The sequence below is a fragment of the Erpetoichthys calabaricus genome, chromosome 2 (genome assembly GCF_900747795.2).
Source record: "Erpetoichthys calabaricus chromosome 2, fErpCal1.3, whole genome shotgun sequence".
In the NCBI taxonomy this organism is placed as follows: domain Eukaryota; kingdom Metazoa; phylum Chordata; class Cladistia; order Polypteriformes; family Polypteridae; genus Erpetoichthys; species Erpetoichthys calabaricus.
Window position 1 is genome coordinate 301,436,177 of NC_041395.2, and position 16,579 is coordinate 301,452,755.

The window sequence follows — 16,579 nt, forward strand, 5'->3', positions numbered from 1 at the left end:
AATGGTGCGTACGCACAAAACTGTTGCTTAGTCCTGTTTCCACACTCACATTGCAATGTATAAAACCTAAACTTGGCGTAAAGCCACGCACATTTTCACGCCAGCTAAATGCTTGGCATACAAAAGTTCCCGGTTTTGCAAACTGGAGGCACCCAGCGTCAAAGCAGTGCTTTTGCTCAAGTGTGGTTTCCCTTTCTTTTTTATATCCACATCCCTGACACGGCTTTATCAAATACACTGAAATTAACCGCATATTGTTTATTAGTTAAAGGCATCTGATTATAATTAACCTGTAACAATATAATGGTCCACAGAATGGCCAAACTATTCCAAATACCATTGCTGCTTTAGTGTTGTTCCTCTCAATGCACAACTCATAGTATTTATATCACTGTATCTGAGTGTGGAATCACAGCTCTACAGCAGCTGATCGGAAAGAGAATGATCGGTATACAGCATCGAGCACATGCTGTCATGCCCACAGTCTATTTCAACTGCTCTCATACGACAAACTCTTCAGAGCCTTTCCTGTATGGACCTCGCGGTTCAGAAACAGTTTCATCCCAAGAACTATAAACGCACTCAATCAGTCCATCAAGTGCTCCTTGTAGAACTGTTTGTACTTATAAGTACAATTAAGTACAATACTCTGCTCCTTAGGGACAAGCTGACAGAGATGGGAGTAGATTCATACCTGGTGGCATGGATCGTGGACTATCTTAAAGACAGACCTCAGTATATGCGTCTCGGGAGCTGCAGGGGTCTGTACTTTCTCTGGTCCTGTTCAGCCTATATACATCGGACTTCCAATACAACTCGGAGTCCTGCCACGTGTAAAAGTTTACTGACAACACTGCTATCATGGGCTGCATCAGGAGTGGGCAGGAGGAGGAGTATAGGAACCTAATCAAGGACTTTGTTAAATGGTGCGACTCAAACCACCTACACCTGAACACCAGCAAAACCAAGGAGCTGGTGGTGGATTTTAGGAGGCCCAGACCCCTCATGGACCTCGTGATCATCAGAGGTGACTGTGTGCAGAGGGTACAGATCTATAAATACCTGGGAGTGCAGCTGGATGATAAATTGGACTGGACTGCCAATGCTGATGCTCTGTGTAAGAAAGGACAGAGCCGGTTATACTTCCTTAGAAGGCTGGCGTCCTTCAACATCTGCAATAAGATGCTGCAGATGTTCTATCAGACGGTTGTGGCGAGTGCCCTTTTCTATGCGGTGGTGTGCTGGGGAGGCAGCATAAAGAAGAGGGTCACCTCACGCCTGGACAAACTGGTGAGGAAGGCAGGCTCTATTGTTGGTATGGAGCTGGACAGTTTGACATCTGTGGCAGAGCGATGGGCGCTCAGCAGGCTCCTATCAATTATGGAGAATCCACTGCATCCACTAAACAGTGTCATCTCCAGACAGAGGAGCAGCTTCAGCGACAGACTGCTGTCACTGTCCTGCTCCACTGACAGATTGAGGAGATCGTTCCTCCCCCAAACTATGCGACTCTTCAATTCCACCCGGGGATGTAAACGTTAACATTTAACATTATACAAGTTATTGTCCGTTTTTCACCTGCATTATTATCAATCTTTAATTTAATATTATTTATTGTATCAGTATGCTGCTGCTGGAGAATGTAAATTTCCCATTGGGATTAATAAAGTATCTATCTATCTATCTATCTATCTATCTATCTATCTATCTATCTATCTATCTATCTATCTATCTATCTATCTATCTATCTATCTATCTATCTATCTCACTGTAAACTTGCGATACAGTTATAATATTGCACAACTTGAGCCACTTTATAAAGCGCATATTTACATATGATGACGATATCATTTTTAAGATGAAATGCAGCAAAATATGTTTATTACATTATACAGATACAATGTTAACATCATTTAAATAATCTATATTGTTAATAATTAAACATGTGAGAACACGATGTAGCAGCGCTAGTTAGTTCAAGGAATTGTTCCTGCCTCGCACTGTATGATTGCTGAGGCTGGCGCGACACTGGAAGGATAGATGAATAGAATAATTAAAGATGTACTACAAAGATATTTCAGTGTTCCTTAAACGTTTTGAAGAATTGGCATTGTAAGCTTACAGATGGCTTAACATCTATTACTGAGCTGATTGTATGGCGATTGGGTACTTGGAGAAAGAAAAGGAAGGACAGGAATTGGAGGTTAGTACTGCTGCAGTAAATTGTTTCATCGAAGGTTGCACACGGCGCAGCAAGCATCTTGCGGGAAGCAGGAACAATCTCTGGACCGTGTTCCCATGTTTGATAACATGCTTTAACTCCTATCATCATGAAAATGATATCAAGTACACATCTCAATATTTTAATTGTTCAGAGAGCTGTAATATCACAAATGTAATGAATTCTTTGTCCTGTTGGAGGAAAAGAAAGCCCGGAAGCACGTAGTGATTAACACACATAGAGCACATAGAAAAACAAATATAAAACAAAGCATTTAACGTGCTACTTTAGTTATAATAGTATTTGAGAAACTAGTAAATGAAACTATTTAAAGATGAAGTTTATGATGTTCTACTTTAATGACAAAATAAACTATGTGATTAAAGTGGAAATGTCGAGATTAAAGTTGACATTTTGAGCATTTTTCTCACTGTGTTCCTATTTTTTTCTTTTCTCTGTACCCTCCTGTTTAAAGGCTGCTCAGGCTCACAGCTCATGGCCAAAACACTGAGTATTTGACACTTTTGCTCATGTATCTTTAGGTGTATTTATTAGATTTTTGTGTCTTGGGCATCTTTGCGTATTTAGTTTTATTTTTCCAAGTTTGGTTGTGAAACAACATTACAAAATGGCAAAAAGCATTTAAGACCACAAAAAATTACTTAAACCAGATCAAGACCTTCACCAGTCTGCCTAGAGAAAAGTCAAAAATTGGGCAGAGGTTTTTAACAATTCAAAAATATTCCACACCACACAAAAATAGCCTCAAAGGGAGAGGAAACTGCAAAAACCTCCAGCTTAAAAGATAAGGCCTCACAGAATCTTCATAAATATAGAATTTAATCAAAAATAATCAAAAAGAAAAGAAAAGGAAAGGCAAAAAGGGTTTAACTAAAAAAGGCTATCCAATGCAAAAGTGCTCCTCCAGCGCAGCCATACCACCTGCACTTCAGAACAGGTAATCCACCTGAAGCTTTGGGATCAGCCAGTACTTGGACGAGAGACCATCTAGGAAAAAAGGTGGTGTCTTTAGGATGAGATGTAAAACCAAGGACCAGACTCTCTGTGGTCATTAAAGATTTTTGGGCATCTTTCAACAAGAGTAGGGTGTTTCCTGATGTCCTGGCTAAATTGCCCTCCTCATCCATTTTGGCCTCCTAATCATCCCCATCTCTATCTAATAATGATTGTCTGGTGAGTGTACTAGCACAAGAATGGCTGCAGTCACGTCATCCCAATAGATGACGTGCTGAGTATGTGGCCTTGGGGGATGCTAAATCTCATACCCACCCTGTCACCTGTTGGGTCCCACAAGGATCAGTCCTTGGGCCGACACTCTTTAATATCTAAATGCTACCCCTGGGTCACATCATCCACAAGCATAGAGTTTCATTCCATTGCTATGCCGATGATATGCAGCTCTATGTGAGAATGGATTTGACTTCTCTTACACCTCCATCAACTTTTTCCTCTTGCTTGGATGATATTGAGGCCTGGATGTCCAAGAACTTCCTCAAGCTGCACAGCACCAAAACTGAAGCTCTTTTAATTGGCACCCCCCATCAATTTTGTTCCTCTGTAAATTGTATTTCCTTTTCTGACCGTACCATTACCCTCTCCCCTTCTGTAACAAATCTGGGTGTCAAGTTAGACTCCTATCTGTCACTTGATACACATGTCCATCACCTTTGTAAATTTGCATTCCTTCATCTCCGAAACATAGCCAAACTCTGTCACTACCTCTCCTTCTGTGATGCTGAAAAGCTGGTTCATGCCTTTGTCTCATCCAGGCTGAATTATTGTAATGCACTCCTCATCACGATCCCCAACAAGAGCCTTCAAAAGCTCCAACAAATTCTAAATAGTGTTGCAAGAATTCTGATGAGGGTGCGGAAATATGAACACATTTCACCAATCCTTCGGTCACTTCATTGGCTCCCTATCCACCTCCGTATCGAATACAAACTCTGTTTACTCACCAGTGTATCCATGGAAATGCTCCACAATATCTTAAGGAACTCCTCACACTACAATCCACTGCAAGAAACCTCCGTTTTACAAATACCTACTGCCTTCGCCCCCCCCGTGACCAAACTTCATACAATGGGTGACCGAGCCTTTGCAGCCGCTTCTCCACGGCTCTGGAATGCCCTACCAGAGAGCCTGAGAACACAGCAGATTGTGGGCTGTTTTAAAAAACAGCTAAAGACTTTTCTATTTAGGAAAGCTTATTAACAAGAACGCTATAATTATTGTTGTTTTATCTGTTTTTATCTCGCTTTACCTTTGTTCAAACTTTTTATGTTGCACTTTGAGATTTACTACTAATGTAACGTGTCCTATAAATAAGATGCATTATTATTATTATTATTATTATTATTATTATAACGTTGGTGGTAGTTGAAGTGATTCCCCTGTGTCTATGTGAAGCACTTTGAGTAGTGAGAAAAGCACACTATAAATGTGATTAGTTATCAATTATTAATTCAATTACCTATAAACAAGTCTAGTTCCATAATTGCAGATCCTATCTTTTATAATAATGCTCTTAATATTGGTTGGCATCCCATTTTTTGTCTGCGCGGTTCCACTTTGGACCTTCATACACTTGATAATCTTGTTGGGTAGTCAGGGTTCCTTTCACTCCAAGACCTTCCCTATACATTTTCTGTACTTTTCTCTTTTTTTTCTTCCTTTTACCTACAACTAATGTCACTACTCAAAACACATAGCACTTCTCTATCTGTGATGCTAGACAGACTAGCAAAAAATATTTTGAGAGGAACCAGGAGAAGAAAGAGGCAGTCAGAAAACCAAAAAAATAGTCGAGTCCAGGGGTTCTACCAAACTGTTTCTGATGCTAATTTATTAATTTAACTAAGTTATTTTAAATAAATATTAATTTATTTTCATAACTACTAATTTATTTTGTCTTTTTTCTCTTTCTTCATCATGTAAAGCACTTTGAGCTACATCATGTGCATGAAAATGTGCTATATAAATAAATGTTGTTGTTGTTGCAACATGAGGTTCAAAAATAAGCACACAAGTCAAAACTCAAGAGATCTGAAAAACAAAAGGACAACTGACAAAAAAATCAGACAGGAAGTCTTCTTTTTCATGACCTTTTAAACCCATTGCATTGACCTCTAAAGACACAACTCTACCAAGATGGGATGTACTCCTGACAATGGGATCCCAAAATGTTGGTGATTAGCAGTCCAAATAATTCACAGAAGCAAGGGAACACTTCTGATCAAAAGACTAACATCAGAATCAGGACCCACCCAAACCTACAAAGTGAATTCAAGAACTCATACAAAGATAGTAAGAAACATACAAATAATTTCATCTGCTACTGTAACTCCTTTGTAACACTGCCTTCTCCTATCTCGTCTCATCTATTTCTTGATTTGTTTTTTCTACAGCCAGTTTCCAGTCTCAGTGCTGTACGCTCTTCACTCTGATCCAGGTAAGAGGCCTCTTTCAGACAAGTGGGATTCTGATATGGACCCCTTTCTACCTTGAGGTTAGATAACATTTTTAAAGAAGTCAAAAATTACTCCAAAACAACTGAATCACATTTATACACACAATTCATATGAGTTCCTTGAGAACCAATGTTTAATGGGTTCAGCCCCAGGTTCCATTTTTTTTGTAGCAACTTTAGAAGTGTATTTGTCCCCAGAGGGAAATTTGGCTTTATACAGAAGCACTTTAAATAAATAAATAGATGATAGATACATAAATATTGTGAAGAAAGCACAAAGAACAAATATAAAGATCTGGGGAGTCCACCCCCAGCTTTGCATGATGAAGAAAAGAGAAAAAAAGACAAAGTAAGAATTAAAATAAGACAACACTAATTAACATAGAATAAGAGTAAGGTCCGATGGCCAGGGAGGACAGAAAAAACAAAAAAACTCCAGACGGCTGGAGAAAAAAAATAAAATCGACAGGGGTTCCAAACCATAAGACCACCCAGCCCCCTCTGCAAAACAGCAAAACAAGTAGTAATACAAGACTGAGTCATACCAAGACTGACTAGGAGAGGGAGGGCTTTGGTTTTATAGGTGAAGGACAGAAAGGGGTGGGATCTCAGGTGGAAGTGAGGTCTGTAGGTGGGTGTGTCGTAGCTGAGGAAGTAGGCGGAGTCTTAGGTAGGTTTTCCTTCTGGTGTTCTGTGGAAGAGGGAGAAAACGCATTAGTACCGTTTATCAACCCCAGGCTCTGCATTTTATTGCCAGTTAAGCCCTTAGACTGCCTCCCGTGCGCACGTGTGTGACAATATATATATACAAACACACTATGGTCTGAACACACACCAAAATGACTAAAAAGAAAGAAAATTTCAAAAGAAGGAAAATTTTGGACTTGGCAGTCACAGTCCCAATGTGTCTTTATGAAGGCATATTACTATAAAGGAGCCCCCATAGCATTTCTTGACACACTTCTGCGGAATGATTAATTGGCTAAAAGTCCTCAGTGTTAGTGTGTCAGAGAGAAGATGTGCAGCATTATTCATAATGGCATTCAGTTTTGTTTTAATCCTCTCCTTTGCTACTAACTCCAGGGGGTCCAGTGTGCGGCCCTTCACTATGCTTGCCCATTTAATTAGCTCACTGATTTGGTGGGCCTCTCTTGGAGTGACATTACCAGCCAAACAAACCACAGTGTAGAAAATAACACTGACCCTCACAGAGTTGGAGAAGATGTGAAGGAATTCAATACTCACATTAAAGGAACAAAGTCTCCTAAACAAAAAGAGCCTGCTCTGCCATTTCTTATATGGTTCCTTTGTGAGATCAGTGCAATCTGTCATTGATTTGGACTCCCAAGTACTTGTAGGAGTGGACCACTTCAACATCCACTCCTTGAATAGTGACTGAACATAGATGCTCTTTGGTGCGGTGAGGTCAATAACCAGTTCCTTGTTTTTGCTAGTATTAAGTTGGAGTTCCTCAAGGCTCTGGATGTTGTAGGGCTGTCTTGGTTGACACGTCTCTGCAACATCGCATGGACATCAGGGACAGTGCCTCTGGATTGGCAGACCGGGGTGGTGGTCCCCCTCTTTAAGAAGGGGGACCGGAGGGTGTGTTCCAACTACAGAGAGATCACACTCCTCAGCCTCCCTGGAAAAGTCTATTCGGGGGTTCTGGAGAGGAGGGTCCATCGGATAGTTGAACCTCGGATTCAGGAGGAACAGTATGGTTTTCGTCCTGGTCGCGGAACAGTGGACCAGCTCTACACCCTTAACAGGGTCCTGGAGGGTGCATGGGAGTTCGCCCAACCAGTCTACATGTGTTTTGTGGACTTGGAAAAGGCGTTCGACCATGTCCCTCGGGGAATCCTGTGGGGGGTACTCCGAGAGTATGGGGTACTGGACCCCCTAATAAGAGCTGTTCGGTCCCTGTACGATCGGTGTCAGAGCTTGGTCCGCATTGCTGGCAGTAAGTCGAACCCATTTCCAGTGAGAGTTGGACTCCGTCAGGGCTGCCCTTTTTCACCGATTCTGTTCATAACTTTTATGGACAGAATTTCTAGGCGCAGCCAGGGTGTTGAGGGGGTCCAGTTTGGTGGACTCAGGATTGGGTCACTGCTTTTTGCAGATGATGTTGTCCTGTTTGCTTCATCAGGCCGTGATCTTCAGCTCTCTCTGGATCGTTCACAGCTGAGTGTGAAGTGGCTGGGATGAGAATGAGCACCTCCAAATCCAAGACCATGGTCCTCAGCCGGAAAAGGGTGGAGTGCCCTCTCAGGGTTGGGAGCGAGATCCTGCCCCAAGTGGAGGAGTTCAAGTATCTCGGGGTCTTGTTCACGAGTGAGGGAAGAATGGAGCGTGAGATCGACAGGCGGATCGGTGCGGCGTCCGCAGTGATGCAGGCTCTGCATCGGTTTGTCGTGGTGAAAAAGGAGCTGAGCCACAAGGCAAAGCTCTCAATTTACCAGTCGATCTATGTTCCAACCCTCACCTATGGTCATGAGCTATGGGTAGTGACCGAAAGAACGAGATCACGAATACAAGTGACTGAAATGAGTTTTCTCCGCAGGGTGTCTGGGCTCTCCCTTAAAGATAGGGTGAGAAGCTCAGTCATCCGGGAGGGGCTCAGAGTAGAGCCGCTGCTCCTCCGCATCGAGAGGAGTCAGATGAGGTGGCTCGGGCATCTGATCAGGATGCCTCCTGGACGCCTCCCTGGTGAGGTGTTCCGGGCACGTCCAACCGGGAGGAGGCCCCGGAGAAGACCCAGGACACGCTGGAGGGACTATGTCTCTCGACTGGCCTGGGAACGCCTCGGGATTCTCCTGGAAGAGCTAGAAGAAGTGGCCGGGGAGAGGGAAGTCTGGGCATCTCTGCTCAAGCTGCTGCCCCCACGACCCGACCTCGGATAAGCGGAAGAGGATGAATGGATGGATGGATGGATGGATGGATGGATAAGTTGAGGACAATTGTTTTTACACCAAGAAGCAACTTTTTCCACCTGACTCCTATATTCTCTGTCACCCCCTTATTAATACAATACAATACAATACAATTTATTTTTGTATAGCCCAAAATCACACAAGAAGTGCCGCAATGGGCTTTAACAGGCCCTGCCTCTTGACAGCCCCCCAGCCTTGACTCTCTAAGAAGACAAGGAAAAACTCCCAAAAAAAACCCTTGTAGGGAAAAAATGGAAGAAACCTTGCAAAGGCAGTTCAAAGAGAGACCCCTTTCCAGGTAGGCTGGGCGTGCAGTGGGTGTCAAAAGAAGGGGTCAATACAATACAATACACAGAACAGAACAAATTAACAAATTAATACACCTCATAAGTGCAGAATCAACTGAGAATTTCTGCAAGTGGCCTGACCTGGTGTTATATTTATAGTCGGAATTGTACAGAGTGAAGAGAATAAGAGACAGGACTGTTCCTTGTGGTGCTCCAGTTTTGATCACATCTGTATCACAATCACAGTCCTTGAACCTCACAAACTGAGGTCTACCTGACAGATAGTCCATTATCATGGACACCATAGGCTCAGCCACCTGCATACCACTGAGTTTACCTCTAAACGGGGATGGCTGGATGGTACTGAAGGCACTGGAGAAATCAAAAAACAGAATCCTCAAAGTGCTGCAGCTTTGTCCAGGTGAGAATAAGCCTAGTGGAGCAGATCGATAATTACATCCTCCACTCCAATCTTTGTCTGCAAATTACAGTGGGTCCAGGTGGTCTATCACAAGTGGATTCATATAGTTGAGGACCAGCCTCTCAAAAGTCTTCATGATAGAGATGTAAGTGCCACTGGTCTGTAGTCATTAAGTGAACAGATGCCTGATTTTTTGGGACAGGAACTACAGTGTCACTTTCTGTAGCTTTAGGGACAGACTGAACAGGTGACAGAGGATACCACAAAGCCTTAAGAACTCGAGGACTGACTCCATCTGGTCCCGCAGCTTCTACTGTGTGTAGCTTCCTCAGTTGCCACCCTACTTGGTCTGTAGTTATGAACAGCCCACACTGATAGGCAGAAGTGAACTTGTCACCGGCCATTCTAGTTGTTGATGTAGTAGGGATGGTGTGACAAGACTGGATATTGAAAGAAGTTGGCAACAGTGAAGAAAAATCTGTTAAAAAATTGCATCAGCGCATTAGCTTTGTCCACATCCTCTTCTAGTACCTGAGGCCTGTATTACTTAAGTCCAGTAATTATGCCCTGCTCATTCCAGCAATTATTTGTAGTCCTGTTTTTATAAATATAAATAAATATATAAATATATATATTGTAACAAGCACCAAGATGGAAAAAACCAAGACGCACACCAAATGAGAGTTAAGCCCAATAGCATGTGCAAACGTTTATTTCTCAACAAATAATTTACAGTCGTCTTCCAGCAGAATCAAACTGCACTATAAAGGCCCTTATAAGACTCCTTGTAAAAACAACAGTCCCTTCACTAGGGAGGCTATTCCACTCTCCCAGTTTCCCTATCTCATGTCATGTCCTTTTCCCCCTGTCTCCCATTATTAGGCTGTATTTATAATGCCCTGGGAGTCTCCACCTGCCTTCTCAGACTTGTAATTGTGTAAATTCCAAAGATTCATGGAATGCAGAGCTCAGCACAGCTGTGAATACCCTGCTATTATTCACATGTCCAGCACCTGCTAATCTCTAGGGTGACAATGCTGGCTATTATTTTATATATATATATATATATATATATATATATATATATATATATATATATATTGTGATGTGTGAGTCCCTGTCTTGCACCCCAAAAAACAAGGCTGAGTCTCAGTACTTTTGTCTAAACCAAATTTATTCAGCATGAAACAGGAACAGCACAGTTATTTCTTGTAACAGGATCTTCCACTCTCCTATACATAGGCACAGCAGTCAGGCAGGGTCGTAGCCAAGTAATCCTGTTCCCTGCATTTATAATGTTCCTTGCATCACCCATCGATGACAGCGCTTATAACGTGACCGAGATCAGCTCGGATTTGCTTTTGTGATGAACCGCTGCAACACTGGGAGCCTGCGGTTGCCCTGGCGATGCATAAGTTGCCCTCCACAGACACGCCGATCATGTTTCGGGACCCTCTTTAGCGTGTCATCCCATTGGGGGGAATCTCAAAAGAATTTAGAAACCTTACAATACATACACACATGCATAAACTATTTACAAATTAAACTGAACTATGGACACTCTACCCTTCAGCTCACCACCTCTCCTTCCCAGATTGCCTTCACATTGATTTAAATTGGAGGTTTTCCATAACACCTTCTTTCTGTCCACACAACACTTTTAAATGATCTGTAGTCTGGATTGGTCCGAAGAATATGCTATGATAAGTGGTCCAAGGCATTGGGCAGATTTTAAATAAATAATCACATTTGAGCATGTGCAGGCATGGAGTTGGGTGTGGTGTGGGGGTGTGTGAGCATGGTTCACTCCAGAGTTCTTCCATGTGAACCCTGAAAGCCATGAGGACTGATTGAGGTCATTTACTGTATGTTAGGTAGAATGCCTAGAGGGGGCTGGGTGGTCTCATGGCCTGGAACCCCTGCAGATTTTTTTTTCTCCAGCCGACTGGAGTTTTTTTGTGTTTTTTTCTGTCCTCCCTGGCCATCGGACCTTACTTTTATTCTATGTTAATTAGTATTGCCTAATTTTAGTTTATATCTTTTTTCTCTTTCTATATCATGTAAAAGCACTTTGAGCTACATCTTTTGTATGAAGATGTGCTATATAAATAAATGTGGTTGTTGTTTGGGGTGCCTGACTAACTGTGTTCACTCAGGTGCCCCATTCACACCTCAGAGGTGGCAACTTATCACACCCACACCTAATCAGGGTATGAGAAATGGAGCCTGCATGGGACATAAGGGAAGAAAAAGAAAGGAGTCCAGAAAGAAAATGAGAGGGAGTAAGATGAAAGATGGAGGTTAAAATGATTAGAGCAATGATGGAGGCGGCAGATGGTATAAAGCCAGTGTGCAGAGGTTGGAGGATGGCAGCTGGAAAGGAAGGCCCCAAGGGGAGCATAGGACAGACACTCAAAGGGGCTGAAAGGAGCTGAATCGGTTACACATTATTGGTAGCTGGAGTAGTCAGATTCTTTGCAGCGGGCTCCTGTGTAAGTCTGGGGAGAGGCAGCAGGAGACAAAGGGAGTGAGGCCAGGCTCGTAGGGACCTGAGCCTGAATTAAGGGGTGGCCATGCCTGCAGGTGGGATATCCTCATGTACTGATTGATGTGCTGAGAGTAAACCGGAGAGACTTCTGTGTTATAAAGGAGGTGCCAGGGCTTGCGCATTTCAAAAGAATTTTACCTGTCGTTGGATTATAACTTTGTCTTAAAAGAACAGATTATTATTATTATTATGGATATTTTAAACTCTTGGGATTTTCTCTGGTTTTGTCAATTATTTCTTTGGATTATTTATTTAATAAAGGTTTTGCTCTGCATTACTGAGCACTTTGTTTAGGTTTGTTTTTAATAAACGCACTGTTACTTTAGCATCTACCCCTTGCTGTAAGTGTGTGTCCTCATTTGCCTGGCTCATCTCGTTTATGACTATTGATGGTGGCGGGTTAAAGAGGTTCCTAAAGGGAAGCGGGAGCATAGAGCCAACCCACACCATCACAAAGAGGCCCCCTAGCACTTACAATGACATTTTACATCACCGCCTAGTTCTGGGGAACTAGTCTCTGCAGACGCTATGTGGGCTTCTCCAATTCTCATCCTGCAAAGCGGCGCAAACCACGCTACACCCTATTGTCACATGGGCACTTACTTTAAGCTTCCCAAAGTTTCTACACCCGCTCCTTCCCTCGGCAGCACTGTGTATTGCAGTGGTTCTCTCTCTCTATCTATCTGGTAACCTTTGTAGCTGGCGCAAGTCTGCCATCCATAGTGGGGCTTTGTTGGGATGACGGCCACGTGTCCGGTAGTTTGCTCTCAGCTAGGCCTCTCCCAGCACCCTTCTCAGTATGGACCACCACCTCCTTCCTAACTCCAATGCCACTGTAGACACACAACCCGAGTCTGTGCAACGACTACCATCAGGCATGGATTATCCACTAAGCAAAATAAGCACATGCTTAGGGCATAAAGGGAAGGGGGGCACCACAGAAATTTTCCATTGCCGGATTTACCATGGACCACATGGTGCAAAACTCAAACATCTATATACATAATTCACTAAGCCGGAAGACAAGTAGCCACCCATGGAAAGCACGCCGGAAGGGGCGTGGATTCACTAAGCTGCCGACAAGTAAGACACCCATGGCGCACGCAGGAAGGAGCCACGCCCACCAACTCTAAGACCATTGGATATGACGACAACTCGCAGAGCCACGACCACCAACTCAGACACGACGCCTCGGAAAACATGCCGTCATTTCTGTTTGTCTGTGCCACAGTCCACATGCAGCTCTGAGCCACGTTGACTTTTCATTAGTCAACCTCAGTGGAACCTTGGTTCACACAGAGGCAGCGCCAGAGAGAGACACAGAGGCACACACAGGCAGCCCGAGAGAGAGAGCCGCGCACACACAGGCAGCGCCACAGAGAAAGCCGCGCAATCCTTTAAAACTGAGGTTAAAACACAATGAAGGAAGCAGTCTTTAAAAACCAATAAGCCCTGTGCCTCTTTTTCATTAGCGTCTCACCTGCTTCACCGCCCTGCAACAGTCGAGACGCTTTCTCAGCAGCTGACCTTCTCTGTGCCTGACTCCACTACTGTCAGTCACCTGATTAAAAATGGTGAACTCCTGCAATGTTACTATCTTGGTTGGCTTTTACATAAAGTTCGGATTTGTTCAAATGTTCCTTTTTTTCCCCCTGTGCTTAAAACTCATTTAAAAAAAAAGTGTTTATACAACTGCTGCAATGTTACAGAGAGAGAGAGGGCTAGCGTGCTTCTGAGAGACAGAGGGGGAGGGGGCTGGGGAGGCTCGCGTGCTGCTGAGAGAGAGCCTGCGCGTGCATCTGAGCAAAGACAATTTCCTGTTAGATTTGCCTTTGCGATGACAATTGATAAGGCACAGGGCCAAACTTTCAAAAAGATGTGAATGTATCTGCCAAAACCAGTTTTCAGTCACAGACAGTTGTATGTTGCTCTCTCCAGAGTTCCATCTTTTCATTCACTTACTGGTATGCCTGCAGGAACACGTGCAGCGAGCGAGTGAGAGAGAGAGCGCTGGACGCATAAGAATAATAATACTTCATTACATTGATATACCGGTGTTTTCAGTATTCAAAGCGCTATCCACACAGTGAGAAACCGGGAAGCAAACCCAAAATCTTCCACAGTCTCCTTACTGCAAAACAGTAGCACTACCATTGCGCTACAACGCAGTTAAAGAATGCACCGGCCTCGATTTTGTTGTCACTTCTGTTTGCAGCGATCGGATCGTAGCGTACATTGTTGCAATGTTACTTTTCTTGGTGGCTTATTACATTACGGATGTTTCACATGTTAATTTTTTTCCCTGTGCTTAAAAGACATTAAAAAAGTGTTTCTCAACTGTGACTCCGGAACAACTCAGTACACAAGCTATATTAAGCGTCAACAACGAAGACTCGCTACACCTTAATGAACAAGTGCTGAAACTTATCCCTACCAACGAAGAAACTTTCACCAGCGTGGCCTCCATCGTCACAGACGATCCCGCTTTCAGTCACGGACAATTGTATGTTGCTCTCTCCAGAGGTCCATCTTTTCATTCACTCACAGTGGTATCCACAAACCCACCCCATTTGGACAACTGTGTCGTTCAGCAAGTGTTCACCCATCAATACATAATTATGCGGCGTATGTTACGCCGCGGGTTGGCTAGTAAGCCTTATTTTCCATCTCACTGTTTGTTTTGTTTCATTTTGAAAAGTAAAATTTTGTTTTATGGTGTATTATTGTTTATATTTTGAATTAGATATACAGTATGTGGGGGCACCAAAATCTTTTAAGTGCTTAGGACCTCTAAAGGTTTCAATCCGGCCGTGACCCCTATGCTGCAAGAAATCTAAAACAAGAGGTACAGTAAGAGCATCCTGTAAATATTAACAATCACTGTAAGCTATAAATAGTTAGCTGCCATTCTGTGTGCGTAAACCCTTTCACTTGGGGGATATTATGGTGAAGCGCTAAGGTGGTAAAAGGATACTAAATAAAGAATAAGATCATTTCAGAATGGCTCTGGATACCACTGACTATTCAAGGCAGTATATTAAATAAAGAGTGACTGTTTTAATCTCTTTCAGACATCACCCCTCGTAAAAGGCACTGTATTACCTGTAGAGTACTTGCTAAAATTAATTCAGACCACCCTTAGTGTGAAAGGCACCATATTAATTAAGGCAGAGGCTTAGAGTATTATTCAGCATTAAAGACACTACAATAAATAATATTTTTGGATACACGTCATTATGAAAGGTGCAGGCCCTTCAGCTGGTGTCTAATGGTTTCACCTTAAAGCTTTGAAGGTTTCAGCTGCAGTGCTAACAATGGTGGGACACTCAGCAAGTCACCCAACTTGTGCAGAGTGTGCACCATTATTTGCTAAAGCGTTGCTTTAAAGATGTACTCTCCTTGTTGAAAAGTTGGACTTAAATAAACATTGAATTATTCAGTGTGAAAAGTGTAATGTCTAGTAATGATGGTCAGAATGCATGTCAGAACTCTTATTTAGGGTACAGGTAGCTAGGGGTTTTATTCTGACAGTGTTAGCAGGAACCAGCCCAGGATCGTTCACCAAGCTGATTGAACTAACACACACATCTTTGGGATATGGGAATATATCAGAGTACCCAGAGAAACGTTCATCGGGACATGGGGAGAACATACAGCCTCCGCATAGACAGTGATGGGCTGGCACTCCTAGAACTGTGAAGCTCCTACTCCTACTAAGCACTGTGCCACCATGCCATTCCGTTATTAACCCATGTGCTGTTCACAGACTCTCTTCATGAATGTCCTCTTCATAAACAGAAATGTACATAAATGCTTTGGGGTTACTGCAGCACCTCCAGATGACAACAGCAGCAGTTAGATGTATTTCAGCAGTAGAGAGGAGCCGATTAGCTCACTCTCAGGTTGTCTCTTTCCCCAGAGCTCCATATTGTGTGTTAATTATCTCTTGCGATGTCCTCTATGTTTTATTGAATGTAATGAATGGCCCTTCTCCGCCTAGCCTCATACAAATAATACTCCGCTCTTCCAGAGTCTGTAATGCCTGTCACTCCCATCGCAGCGTAGACTTTCTTCAAGCTTATTGGCCCATGTAATAAGATTTTTTTTTTCTTTTTTAATTTAAGTAAACACGCCATTTGGTTGGGGGCTCACAAGTGTCATTATCATAAGTGCAGACCTCCACTTGAATGGCTTCCTGTGAATGTGAAGCACAAGTGCACTAAATGATGGAGTGGATTGAGGTGCTCGAAGCATAGACTTATTGGCACAATTATGCTTTTTTATGGTTTGAAGTGGTGAAAGTGGTCCATAGGGGATATACTTTAAAAATCAGCCAATGACGGGGATGACTGATAAGACACTTGCACATCTTCATTTCTGGGAGCAAATTCCTTGAAGTTCCGACATTGGCCACATGGGGGCAGCATTGGCCCTTGCTTTAAACGTTTCCTGTCCTTTTGTTTTTTTGGCTGCATCAGTATGCAATGGCAAACCCAGCGAGCAGCAGCAAAGGTCTTCTGTTCAGCTAAGTCCAAGCGGGCATTGAGGTGGCACGCTTTACAGAGCTCCGTTTATTACTTCCAACTTTAGCTTATGGAAAACACGGGCCTGATGGCGAGCAACAACGGGCAGCACTAAGAAACTGCAGCAGCTGCAGCTTCTGTGCAAGCTCGGGATCCATT